Source organism: Lactuca serriola, chromosome 4, assembly GCF_051521515.1.
Source record: "Lactuca serriola cultivar US96UC23 chromosome 4, Lser_US96UC23_V15, whole genome shotgun sequence".
Classification (NCBI taxonomy): domain Eukaryota; kingdom Viridiplantae; phylum Streptophyta; class Magnoliopsida; order Asterales; family Asteraceae; genus Lactuca; species Lactuca serriola.
In genome coordinates this window covers 3502925-3518668 of record NC_136411.1, presented here as the reverse complement: position 1 = coordinate 3518668, position 15744 = coordinate 3502925, and positions in this window count along the sequence as shown.

Sequence of the window (15744 nt, the reverse complement as noted above, 5' to 3'; positions counted from 1 at the left end):
TCTATTCAGGTTTTGAATTTTGAACGAAACTTATAAAAATATAAACAACTTAAAACCATATTTTGTATGTTAAAGTTTTGATCATGCGTTACATAGTTAAACAGATAACCCTTGTTGAAGCGTACATATTATCAAACGCTTTGTTTCATGAGTAAGCTATCAAAACACATAGCATGAGTTTTATAATAATAATCTAAAAGATTTTATGACATGATGTATTATATGAGAAACATGCATATCTTGTGTTTGTCATTGAACTTATTTATAATAACTTTTTCATTATGATTCTTGAGCTTTAATGTGTTATTTGTTTGCATTATTTTTCATATTTCAGATCATTTGTAATTATTGAACTTTGACTTTGAATTTGGAGAAAATAGTATGTAAAGATAACGACTGAAGGTTTATTATATAACCTTATAATCAAATATGGATACGGTAACAATTTACTAATAAGCCAATTTCTCTTTCTGTCAGTCAAATATCTTACTTATATCATATGTTCTTCAATTTTGATTTTGAAAATATGTACTTATATAGGGGTGGAGCCAAGATTTTAAACTAAAGGGGCTTAAAAGAAATTGATTTTAAAATAAGAGACATAAAATGAAGAGTGTGCTTTATTAGCCTTTAGGTATAATTAGTTTTAGCTACATGCTATTATATATAAATCATTTAGAGTAGCTAGCAAATATTACTTGGGTTTCAAATTCATATTTTCCATTTGCTTTTTATTTTCTTTATATTTTTATGTAGATCGCGTAAAATAAAATCAAAGATCTTGGTCAGTTAGACACTTTACGTATCATAACACTTCCTCACAACTTTTAAACCTTCGTACCATTAATTTAAAAATAAAATAAAAATCAATCCAGAATGTATATACAATTGGCTTCCATCTTACGTCATTCTTAAGTATAATAACATAAAAATCTAATATAATTACTTTTATAATTTGACTAAACACTATGTACCATTCATTGAACCCAATTATTCCAAAACCATTATTTCTTAGCCGATAATGAACATGCTTGTTTAACAACCAAAGGCGCACTTAAAAAACAAAAGATAAAAAAAACTTTTAAGACAAATCTTCCTTGGATCGCGTAGAAAAATCAAATAACTTTATGAAAAGAGTCCCTGGTTTGAAATGAAAGCCCAACCATTCTCTAAAAGTTTGAAATGAAAGCCCAACCCTTCTATTTTAGATAGAACCGTATATTTGGTCCCTTCGGTTTGCTGATTTCTTTGGTTCAAGTCCCTAAATTTTGTTCTTTTTCAAAAGGTTTAGTTGTGGATTTCATCCATGGTAAAACTTGAAAAAGAATGATTTGCTATTTCAATTCTTTTTTACATTTTTTTATATTTAATAAACATTGAATATTTCTAAAATAGAAAATAAACTATCCCTCACCCCATTCTCTTTATATTTGCTAGTTACACCCTCCATATTTTTTATATCCTCGTCTTTAACATCTTACCCCCTACATCTTCTCCGACAACCACAAACAATCACCGACACATTCTTGGTATGAATCAACAACCTGCTTATATTCAAAATCAACCTATATGACAAAAAATGAACACCTAAAATTGAAAATAAGAATTATCAACACTGCTACTCCAGCAACACCTCTGCTCCATTGGTAATTCCAATAGCAACATGCACCGTCTACGACTCCCTCATCAAATGGGTTTTTGTTGGAATCGGAACCGATGTAGGTTTGCTTCTAATATTTTTTGGATTTCTTTTTTAGCCTTTCCATTGTGGGACACACAAGAAGGGAAGGTGCTTATGCGATCATGCCTCTGTGTGATCATCTTTTGCTCCATGTATAATGTTCATTGTATCATTTTAACAAACACAATTATATAAATAAATATCAATGTAAATTTTATTTTATTTTTGAAAAAAAAAAACAGATAATTAAATCGACCAATAGTAAAAAAAAAGAAAATTCATTGACTTTATGTGTTTATTTTCTCCTTCATCATGAGATAATATAAAAGTTGCAATTAATCTTTTAGTAGAATATTTTTCCGGGATATATACACTAAATTCTCAATATTTTTATCGATTTGACAAGAAAGTCCTAAACTTTATTTTTTTTACAGTAAAATCTTAATTACCGACAATTTTTGACACGTTTACCATTTTCTTCCGGTTAGCCAGTAATTAGGACTTTACTGTAAAAAAAAATTTAAGACTTTCTTTTCAAATCGTGAATTAGGATTTCACTGTCAAAAAATATAGTTTAAGACTTTCTTGTCAAATCATTGAAAATATTGGGACTTTAGTGTATTTTCATAGCCCAAGAACTTTTAATCATGATTTTCGTCACAAGACCATTGTTTGTCTTACCATCATCATCTTTACTCAGATACAATCACGATCACGGGAAATGGATGCAAAAGAGAGAGCGAGAGAGGGTGAGAAGACTTGTAAAACTTTCTTCTTAGTTTGCCCCGTTTCATGGTTGAACCAAAACCATCAAGACATGATTTTTATGAACAAGGGACCCCATAAACACCAATAAGTACAACCTAATCTTCTGGAGTAGCTTTTACTCACTAGAATCAACTCATGGGACCAAAATATGCCAAACAACCCTAACTAACCTAGATCTAAGCAAGAAATCAACAAGGTTAAGACTTTATACCTCCTGAAGACTGATAAAGATGATAAGAGCTTGGATCCACAAGCTTCAAGCTAAGTAATGCCTCTTACAATATCTCCTTCTTCTCCAAAGCACACCAAAAATCACACCAGGGCTTGAAATTTACACAAGAGAGGCTAGGGTTTCGAATTTAGGGTTAGAGGGGATGGTGGTTGAAGATAAGAGGGGCAGGAAATGAGTTAAGGCCTTTAAATAGGGCAAAGACCTCAAATTAGTGTTTGAGTCTGGGTTGCGTAGACCCAACATACGCGATGGAGCCTTCGCGATCACCACAACCAAGTATGCCTAATGTACTCGGCAAGTTCTTAACCATTCCGACTTCTGAAGGCCATAACTACTTCATTCTAACTCCGATTTCAATGATCCTTATATCCACAGAAAGGTAATGAGAAGCTCGATACTCCTATAAATTCCCCTTTGGCTTAAAAACTTCCAAACTTAAATCCTAAATTTATGAAAGGCCCGAACCATCGCCTTTTTACCATTATACCCTTGGAATATAAAGCATAAACCGAACTCTTGGATCACATAATCTAAATTACCCTCAACCAAAAAGGGTATTAATCCTCTTTTTCCCTAAATCTTGAATCCTTATGATAACTGATCTTCGGGTCACGACCCTGAATTATGAAACGACTTGGAACAGAGTGTTACATAATATAGCATCTTTGCACATACACACATATAACATTCAATTATTTAAATACTTCATATCTATGTGTACGATGAAAGTAACTATGCAGTCACTTGATTACAGTGGATGCTTTGGAATTTGGGCAGAACCTTGCCATAATACTTTATCTTTTCTTCTAATGTGACCTAGGTTCACATTACTAAGTTTTAGTCTTACATTCCTCGCAAATAATGATGGTCTAGATTCCATACGAATCCTAATGTCTACATCAAGGTCTATCATGTAAGGAACAACTAGGTAGGATCATATCGGAGGTATGGTCCGTTTGGTATGTGGAGTATACTGTTTGGAAATCCCACTTTAAACACCTCACTAAATGCAGCCTAGACATCATCCTCGTAAGTTAATCAATTAGTATAATGACTTGGAATCACTAATAAATCTTAATTATAGGTTCATAATAATGAATATGACTATAATTAAAAGTTACACTTGAATAAAATAAGTGTAGCTTAACTTATAGAGCTTTCTGGTGAAAATCAGGGATTATATGAGCATAATTATGATACGGGAGCTTCTATTTGTTGGCTATCTGACATAGTAGGGTTCCACTAACGACATCGAGAACTCAGGGAGAAAAGAGCTAGAGATACGAAAGAGTTTTTAGAGAGAATCGGAGTGGAAGTGTGGATAAATGAACTAAGAATCGAACATATTTATAGGGCTGAAAAGCAGTATGTGTGACGCAGATGGTCTATGTACACTACACAATTTGTCGGACTGGATGACATGGCAGCTTCTGGGTGATGACACGTTTTGACACGGAATTAGACTGTTAAAGTCCGTTAAAAATGCATAACTCTCTCCGATGATATCTTTTGTCGACTATCTTTATATTGACGGATAGGTTTTGACGATATATTCAACTCTCAGTTAGATTGTTTTTCCTAACAATCGACCAATTTAAATTTCAGTTTCTGAGTCGTATACTGCTACGTTGAAATATTAGAAAATCATATTTTCCTCTTATGAAGTCAGATTTGAACGTTCTTTATATGTACAGAGTCCTTGTCACATATATTATAACTTTGGTTAGGATTGTTTATCATAAATAATCTTTTATCGAAAAAGTTATTTTTAATGATTATTTGTCCTAAATAATCTTTTATCCAAAAATTTATTTTTGGTTTTTGTTTCAGTATTTTATAATTTTTTCACTTAACTTTGAATATAAGTAACTACTAGATTTAGGTGTCTATGATTATGACTAAATTGGTATACTCTTCTAATTAAACACAAAGTCCTTTTTGGGTTCCCTTATGACTTGAATAAGCTAGAAATGATACTAGGAGAGAGAGATGAATCATTTATTAGATTATTATATGATTAATAAGCTAATTGAAAGTTATGGGAAAATGATTTGTTAATATATTTGAGATAAATATATTAATTGTAAACTGACAGTTGATTTGTTGATTTATTATCTGATTAATAAATTAATATGAGATCAATTGTTAAATAATTGATTTGTTAATTTATATGATTGATAACTTAATGTGAAATCAAGTAGAATTGATTAATTATTAATTATTAATCAGAATAAATCTGGAAATAATTCAGGATTAATAGAAATTAACTGAAGGTGTAAGGGATGAATTGTAATTATTCAATAGTTGAACAAAAGAAGTAATTCTAGAACCCTCCATGGTATGGACGATTTTAGAGGGTTTCCTAGGGTTTCTAGAAGCATCATGGTTGCATAAAAGGAAAGAATTTGAATTATGATTAAATTTATTATTTAATCCTAATTCAAATCTTGTTTGCCTGCAAGTTACCTAAATTATAAATAGGACCCCTTGGCTTACAATTTTAATTCACCACAATAACCCCTTGGCTTACAATTTTTGGTTTTGGGTGTGAGCCATTAAAGGCATCATCCTTTTAATGCTAGCTTTCTAAGACCAACAAACATAAGCGATTGAAGGGATTATTTATTCCAACAAATCAAAGGTATGTAGCCCTAATCCTATGTATATTTTGATTATAATAGGTTTCTTTTAGAGTTCTTGACGTTCGGTTAAGAATTAATTGACTTATACAACTCTAAACAGAGGTTGTTGGGTTTTTTGGTTTTTGTTTCAACATTTTATAAATTTTTTACTCAACTTTAAATGCACATAACTTCCCCATATAATCCCGCAATAATGTCATTTTTTCCAAATTGTAGTACTTTATGTGGGCTTCATTTTAAGCTCAAACAAACATCTTAATCTGTTAAGAATCCATCGACTTATACAACTCTAATTACGTGATGTTCGGTTTTTTGGTTTTTGTTTCAACATTATATATATATATATATATATATATATATATATATATATATATATATATATAGTTTTTATCATCTTTAAATATACATAACTTCCTCATATGACCAGGGAACAAGAAAGAATGGTTACATACCTTTTGTAGATCCCAATCAAGCTAATCAAAGTCTTCTTATCTCCTTGGAAAACCTAGCTCCAATAGTGTGCGAACCAATAATGGTTCACACCCAAAACACAAGAAACCCTAGGATTGAAGGAGAGAGAGGAGAGAGGGGAGAAAGGAGGAGAATTTTGGTCTCCCCTTTAAGGTATGTGAGAGTCACAAAAATTAAGTACCCAAGGGTCCTATTTATAATCCATGCAAAAGATTGGAAGAATCGTTTGAGAGGTAACTTAGGGACAAAGCAAAATCTAAAGGATTAAATAACATATTTAATCCCAATCTAAATCATTTCCTTATTTTCCATTAGAAGGCTTTCGGAAACCCTAAGAAGGGTTCCAAAACCTTCCATGTAATGGACCATTCTAGAATTGCATATTTTGTTCAACTATTAAATAATTACAATTCACCCCTTGCAACTTTAATTAATTCCAAATTAATTCTGATTGATAATTAATCAATTATTACCCATTTATAATTAATTTATGATTCATATGATATATTAACAAATCATTAATTAAAAATTTCTAATTAATATATTAATCACATAAAATATTAAAAAATATTTTATTTTTCTCTCCTCTGATCAATCCAAGTCATTTCCTGGTTATGAGGGCAACCCAAAAGGACTTTACTTTTATTCATCAATATTATACTAATTTATTTAGGACCTTAGATACTTAATCCAACAGTTTCCCTCTTGGATAAGCCATTGACTATAATTGCAAGTACAACTCTAAATAACTAGTAAAGAGTATTTACGAAATACACTGCCAAACTCTGATTAGATGTTGGTCCTAAGATAAGTGACCAGCTATCCCTTTGTCCTAAATGATATCATATAGACACGAGACAAAGATTAGAATGAAACACATAGTCCAAGACTTTCTTTCTCAATTTCCTAATTTATGACGACTAAATTCAGACTAGTAATAGAACACATCAATTTAGTCCGGGCTCTACCACGCACTTCAGATGTCGGCAACAAATTGTCGAGGGACCCAAATTTATCACTTTTTCTATTAAGGAAAAATGAACCAATAAACTTCGACTATATAATCATCAATTCAACTCACCAAATCATGAATGAAATTACACTTTATAACACCTAGTTACGAGATGCGCTGGAGTAAACCAAATCACAACAGATTTGCAAAATATTACTTATATATATATATATATATATATATATATATATATATATATGAGGAATAGAAGATATTATAATCTTAGAATTACTCGTGATTGAATCAATGAAGTAATCTAAACACGGTTTAACCAATACTTAAAATCCATACTTTCAAAGTACTCATGAATATCGCAACAATCCTTATGCAATGTCTAATCCCTATAGACAATCTACAATCAATCAATGATAGTCTTAAATCAATATTTAGTCGCAAAAGTACGACTGACTGTGGCATTTTGAATAAATGAATATTTAGGAAATAGCATGCAAAATGAAACACATTAATAAACTAATTGTTCTATGGTTTAACACTCTTTAAATATAAATAATTCTCTATTAATTAATCACCATAACAATTAGAGATTTATCTATCAAAAAGTTTTGGTGCAATCGTCTTAACAACTTAACTTGTTAACAATGCCCATACTAATGCTTTTAGCATTTATATCATATTATTTTTTGGTCATCACTTTTGTGAATGAATCATCATAAATATATTCACTTCACACCTAGGAATCCATCATCAACTTTATCATAGATGTAGTAGAATCTCCTCCTTCTATGCATTGACATTTTGTGATCTCAAGAACCCTTAGTCAACATGATTGCACTTTCACAGAATGTTTCTAGTTGCAATTTGTTACTCAAAAAAAATCCATGGTCAATAATGAAGTTTTCTAGTCCATGCACACTTCTTGGATATTTCACTTGCACTATTGTGGTTTTACCCACATTTTTGAATTTACCAGCATCTCCTACATGAAACCTTTAATGCTACATCTCAAAACGAATATCCATTTAGACTATGACTCAAAGTCATCTCTAAATTCATGTTACTCTAATTCTTCTTAATCATGTTCTATACCGTCTACAAGCAACCATTCCTTGGTATCTTTCAATACTTTAGAATGTTCTTGACAGTTATCTAGTGATTTGGTCAAACAAATTTCTAATACAGTCTCACGATGCTCAAACCATATTTGACATCATAATAAGCACAAGTCATAGCATTCATGATCGATCCTATATCCAATGCATATGGGACTCGAGTTATCCTGCCATTTTCACAATGAGTACAAAGGACATTTGAGATTCACTCAATTCCTTACTATCAAACATGAACAATCCATTTCTTGGAATTTTCTATGTTGAAACCTTTCAAGATATTGTGCTTTGATTGAATTCTATTAAACGTTTGAGTCTATACTTTTAGATCCAAATACCAAGTATCAATATCATTTCTCCTTGTCCATCATAGTGAAACAATTCCCATGCTTTTGCGTATTGAAAATTAGGATAATGTTTCCTATGAGGGGTGTTCTCATCTACATGCAATGCCAGGACGACAACGACACTTCCACTAAATTTGAAATGTACTCAAGGCTCATCTAGACGTCTAGAAAGACAACACTCTTGGACTTTCTCATGGAAGAACAAATTCCTACAACACGATGCTTGCTTAAATCTATGAATAGATTTCTTAAGCATACACACCATATTTTGATACTTTGTATGTTTAAATCCTTTCAAAATGTGTGATATATCCTTTTAAGGTTTCCTATTGAGGAAAGTCGTTTAAACATCCACTTTACCATATATTATATTAAATAATGGCGACAATGGTGACAAATAACCAAATAGATCTTTCTCAGCTACTAGTGAGAATGTTCCCTCAAAATCAATTTCTTCAGTTCTAAGAGAAAACAATTTATACCATACTAGCTTTGAAGGTGTGTATATTCCTATCCATGTTGGTCTTCTTATTGAAGATCTATTCACCACCCATTATCATAAGACTAGGCTTTGGATTAACCAATTTCAAAATTACTTATCCTTCATGGACACAAATTTTCTATCCTTAGACTCTTCTAATGGTAGCCATAGTGTCCACCATTGCTTCATAGTAGCTATTAGACTATCCAAATTGATCAATGTTTTATCACTAATCAATGAATCTCCTTCCATAGTTAGATGAAACTCATAAAACTTGGAAGGCGCTCTAAATCTACTTTATTTTGCGAAGACGTAAGGTAATGTCATTTTGACTCAACTGTTTTTTCAACCTCATGTTGAGAGCTAGTGCCAACTGTAGGTTCATTATCGGTCATATCTCGAATTTCTTTAAGTTCAATATGACTCCCACTGACTTCTTGATATCTATATGTTCTTTCTCTCAAGGAAATTCGTTTTTAGCTATAAGCATAAACATCAAAAGTCTCTAGTGAATACCAAACAATATAACACTTCATAAATCTCGAGTCAATATATCATTGGTTTCTCGTCTAATGAAAGTCCTTACAACATCAGATCTGAATGCAAGGGAACTTTCCAACTCCATATTTCATGAGGTGTCATCAAAAACTATTTAGTTACATACAAGGTTCAAAAATATGGTAACAAACATGATTCATCATAGATTGAACTGCATATCGTTTGATTCTCCTTTTAGTAACAACATTACATTATGATGTCCTTGGAGAAGTCTATTATGGAAACCCTTCTACAATCTCTAAGATGATCGTATAGCTCAAAACTAAGGTATTGTCCTTCCTTTTTAGTTTGGAGAATGTGTATCTTCATGCCCAATCTTGATTCCCTACTTTGTTATGATACTCTTTGAAACTTTTCAAATTGTCAGAATTATGCTTAATCATATAAACATAAGCACATCTATCGAACATGTCAATAAATATATTAGTATATGTCATCCCTTGTAGTGGATCTGATGGGTCTACACATACTAGTGTGTACAAGATCCAACATTACATGACCATGTGAGTGGTGACTAAATTGGCTTGTCAACATATAAGGCTCACATTAATCATCCAACTCAAAATCAAATGATTCCAAGTCCAGTCCAATTGGAGCATGGTGATGCGATTCTTACTTATTTAGCCAAGGTGATCATGCCACAAGCACAATTATATCTAAACTATTAGAAGAATCAATGTTCAAGTCATCATTGCTATTATTAGACATACATACTACAATTTCATGAATGCTCATTGCAAGAAGATGTTTTAAACATAAAGTCATCATATTTATAAACTAGAATTATCACCTTTTCCATTATAAAAATGAACATTGAAATTCATGTTTATACAATGCATAAGATGAAATTTTGATTTCTAGACACCTCCAAAGAGTAATAGCAAGCAACTAGATTTATCCTAACTACATTACAATACACAAGTTAAAATGGCCAATCATTGAGACATGCAACATTCGTCTTTTCAAATGATTGGGTTTAGCACTTTATGCTTAACTTCCTTCTTTCCTATAGACTCTATATTTTCATCCAATGTGATTATCACAACATGCATCAAATTTCTATGTATTGGATGTATTTGGAGTTTGATTGTGACATCCCAAAATCTCGGCCAAAAAAGACCGATTTTCATTTATGCTTTTAAAATAATTTTAGAGTAAATCCTTTTGATTTGAAAGAGTTGCGGAATTTGTTCCCAAAAAGAAAACATGATAAAACAATGTTTACCAAAGCATTTCATAAAAGAAATGTATTTTTCATTATATAATCAAAACTCGGGGTGTCATGTTCCGATACAGACCAATAAGCATAAACGATAACATTACAAGTCATTCAACGAATATATACATATACAGACTTGTAAACAAAACAACTTGATGGTTCATCCATCTTATGCCCTTGCGCCACTTCCTGTAATACAAATAAAACTGAGTGGGTCAGGCTTGGGAGCCTGGTGAGCATATAGGGTTTTCAACCCACAATAAATAATTATATTTAATTCCACCAACCAACAATAACCCAATTACCCATTCCCGTTATTCTCAATTTATGTCCCTAAAACAACTAACATAAGGGACCTAGTCTAAGAATATTTCATCGGGGCGACAACACATGCTTCGGGGGTTCCTCAGCAATATAAGTCAGATAAGGCAACCATGAGGGGGATGGAGTACAGCAAATGAACACCCAAGTTCATTAACACCTACAAGTGGCGAACCTGCTAATGTTTCCACAAGACTATCTAGAAAAGTCTGTGGTCGTCATCTAAACTCCACTAGATGACTAAATCAAACAACAACGAGGCCTCTCATATGTTTATTTCACACCAACTATCTACCCATGTTCTACCCAACATATTAGTAGATAAAAATATACATTTTTATACATAGTTTAAAAACCTGTATAGCATGCTTTAATCAATACATATTCCACATAACAGATGAGGCACACACACACATAACACGTATTTCATAGAGAATAAATCATATCTATGAGATAGAAGAAAGTGAATACACATTCACACATATAAACAACAATATACTTAATACACTCAAACCGTACTTGTATTATTATCGTGTTTATGAAAGGTAGTATACACTCACTTGATCAGAAGATTGTCAGACAGCACTACGGCTTGCAGAAGTAGTAATCCTCAGCAGATCTGGAAGATCTTCACAAAAATTGAACTTCTCGCGGGCAGAGCTTCGGCTCGGGAACCGCACTTCTCGGGATCTTCGGGATCTCGGGACTTGCTTCGGGGATCGAGAATAATACCGGGGCTTCGGGGTACTTCTGGCACGCAAATCGATGCAAAAAGGGAGAGAGAATAGAGAAAAATAGCAAAAGAGTCGGCTGCCCTCGCATCCTATTTATAGGAGGCTGGAGCCTCGGAGTACGCGGGGCGTACTGCAGTACGCGGGGCGTACTGCTCCGAAATCGTCACTGCTTACGTATCCGAAGTGCTCGAGTGTGAGTGTCGACATCCCTCGGTGTACGCGGGGCGTACACGAGTACACGGGGCGTACTTCGGATCAGATCGGTGACTCCTTCGGATAATCATCCGAATTAAAGATTAAATTTAAATACAAATTATTTAATAAACTTCGGAAATTCATAACTTCTTCATACGAACTCCGTTTTCGACGTTCTTTATATCCACGCGAAGGTGAGATTACGCTCTACAACTTTCGTTTAGACTCCGTCGGCTAATTTTAACTTTATTTTTATTATTTATTTTTAATAGGCCGGGACAGAAAAACTTCGTTATTAATTCATAACTTCTTCGTTTGACGTCCGTTCTCGCCTAACTTTTTATCGCTTCGATACCAACAACGAGACCTTCGATCCTCGTTTAGATTGCTTCGGCTAAAAACCGCTCGATCTCAAATCGAGTATTTCGGGCTGCACACCGCTAAGCTGAAACTTCGATAAATCATAACTTCTTCATACGAAGTCAGATTTGGGTGTTCTATATATATTCGGAAACCTCGTTTCAACTACTACAACATTAACCAAAGATATCAAGTTTATTTTACACTTAAATTTTGACGCTTATTTTTATTCTTAATTAATCCGACCACATAATTAAGCAATTAAGCACAAAACACATAATACTCAAATAATACAATCTTATTATTTCAAAACGGGTTACAAAGGTTAACCTAGACTATTACATTGCTAAAACTGGCAAGCCCGGAAACACAGGCGTTACATTGATGATTCAAGTACTTAATATAAAGTCAAGCATTTCCTAAAATACTTAGGGCAATCTTCATTTCATTTGATCCTTGTCATTGCATTAATTACAACTAGCCTCTTTTGAATCATTGTTGCATGGAATAGAGGACACACCAATTCTGTAACGCCCGCGTTTCTAGGCTAGGCATTATCATTTATGTAATAGTCTAGGTTAACCTATGTAAACCAATTTGAATAATAAAAAAATGTATTACTTGTGAATTATGTGTTTATTTTCTTAATTATTATAATTTAATGAATTAAGAATAAAATAAGCGTCAAAATTTAAAGTATAAGATAAGCCCGATATCTTTGCATAAAGTTGTAGTGGCTGAAACGAGGTTTCCGAATATATATAAAACGCCCAAATCTGACTTCGTATGAGGAAGTTATGATTTTCTGAAGTTTCGACTTAGCGGTATGCAGTCCGAATCCTCGATTTGAGATCGAGCGGTTTATAGCCGAAATAATCTAAACGAGAATCGAAGATATCGTTGTTAGTAGCGAAACGATGAAAAGTTAGGCGAGAACGGACGTCGGACGAAGAAGTTATGAATTTATAACGAAGCTTTCCTGTCCGGGCCTACTAAAAATAAATAATAAAAATAAAAGTCAAAATTAGCAGACGGAGTCTAAATGAAAGTTGTAGAGCATAGTCTCACCTATGCGTGGATATAAAGAACGTTGAAAACGGAGTTTGTATGATGAAGATATGAATTTTCAAAGTTTATTAAATAATTAATATTTAAATTTAGTTATTATACCCGATATTATCCGAAGAGGAGTCACCGGACTTATCCGGATTACGCCCAGCGTAAGGCGGTATGCCCCGCGTACAACGAAGCATAACGCACCTCGCACTCGAGTGATTTCGGATACGTAAGCCATGACGACCGAGGCAGTATGCCCCGCGTAACCTCGTATGCCCAGCGTACGTGCGAGGTTCAGCCACCTATAAATGGGATGCGAGGGTTCCGAGCATTCTTGCTCATTTCTTCTCTTTTTCGTTCCGAAGGTCTGCGTTTAAACCCTCGAAGCCATCCCGACACCCCGGATCTCATATCCAAATTAAGAAGGAAGTTTTACACTCCTGAGATCCCGAGAAGTGCGATTCCTGAGCTGAAGCTCTGCCCGCTAGGCGTCCGATTTTTGTGAAAATCTTCCAGATCTACCGAAGAATACTACTTCTGCAAGTCGTAGTGCTGTCTGATCATCTTCTGATCAAGTGAGTGTGTAGTCACTTTCATCTTACGCATAATTATGAAGTATTTTATATAAAATACGTGTTATGTGTATATATTTGTTGTTATATGTGTGAATGTATATTCACTTTCTTCTATCTAATAGATTCGATTTATTCTCTATGAAATACGTGTTATGTGTGTGTGCCTCATCTGTTATGTGGAATATGTATTGATTGAACATGCTATACTGGTTTTAATCTATGTATAAAAATATATATTTTTATCTACTAATATGTTGGGTAGAACATGGGTAGATAGTTGACGTGTGATAAACAGATGAGAGGCCTCGATGTTGTTGTTTTTGACTCAGTCATCTAGCGGAGTTTAGATGACGACCACAGACTTTTCTAGACAATCCTGTGGAACACTAGCAGGCTCGCCACCTGTAGTTGTTAATGAACTTGGGTGTTCATTCGCTGTACTCCATCCCCCCCCCCCCCCATGGTTGCCTTATTTGACATATATTGTCGGGAAACCCCCGAATGCATGTGTTGTCGCCCCGATGAAATATTCTTAGACTAGGTCCCTTGTGTTAGTTATTTTAGGGACATAAAGTGAGAATAACGGGAATGGGTAATTGGGTTATTGTTGGTTGATGAAAATTAATTTAATTATTTATTGTGGGTTGAAAACCCTATATGCTCACCAGGCTCCCAAGCCTGACCCACTCAGTTTCTTTGTATTACAGGAAGTGGCGCGAGGGCATAAGATGGATAATCATCAAGTTGTTTTGTTTACAAGTCTGTATATGTATATATTTGTTGAATGGTTTGTAATGTTATCGTTTATGCTTTATGGTCTGTATCGGAACATGACATCCCGGTTTTTTATTATGAAATGAAATTATATTTCTTCATGAAATGTTTTGATAAAAATATATTTCATCATGTTTTGTTTTTGGGAACCAATTCCGCATCTCTTTTAAGATCAAAAGGATTTACTCTGAAAATGTTTAAAAAGCATAAATGAAACCAGTCTTTTCTAGCCGAGATTTTGGGGATGTCACAAATTCCATTCCTTCATAATGGGAAGTTCCGGCTGAAACCATTCCTTTCCATTTAGGATTCAAACATTTCCTATTCATTCCACCAACATTCAAAAGTGATAATTGGAAATGGATAAGAAATATAATTCCTTTCCACTTTTCTCAGTTTTAAGAATCCCATCAATACTATTAATATGATAAATCAAGTTGAAATTATCATAAGAACTAATTAAAGATCCAAGTACAAGATCTATACCAAGACTCTTGTCAAGGGTAACATTGAGGTTCTCGAGTTTGTCATACAAACTCTCTTCTTCAATTAGAATGCAGTTAGGAACCGTCTAATGAATTTCAAATCACTCTTGCATTGCCTCTTGGTGAAACATTTCACTTAATTGAAATTCATTTCATATGTTCACAAAATCATTTTGGAACATCGAGGACATATACATAATGATGCAAGAGAATCACATTTGACAAATCTATATTTTATGGGAATAACAACTTATCAAAAGTTGATGCATTGTTGATTTAAAAAATATGCTCACTATGGACATCTTTCCCAATATTAAAATCGAGGAAGATCCATAACAAAAGAACCATTCCTGAGTTTAAAGTGCGTGAGGAGGTGGGAGAGGAGTCTATCTAACATAAATTAGAGAAAGTTTAATTAAGTCGGTTTTATCCTTAATTATTAACCCAATTTTAAATTAAGGCTAGCATCCAAATATACGATTCGTAACATGAAAATGGATGTCGTAATCATATCACAAATCTATCTTAGGTAGGTAAGGCACTTTTCCAATTTATATCAAAATGAAACTCCTAGGTCTATTAAGATCATTGAACAATCAATTGCGTGTTAGTCTCGGATTATGCTCTTCGATTTGTGACTGGATGCCAAGGATCACAAATAATATGTGAACAACCATGCAAAACCCTCTTGACAACCTCAAAGTCTTTTATCATCTCAAAATTTGATGTGCCGATAAATCACTCACGCTCCATCAATTAATGATAA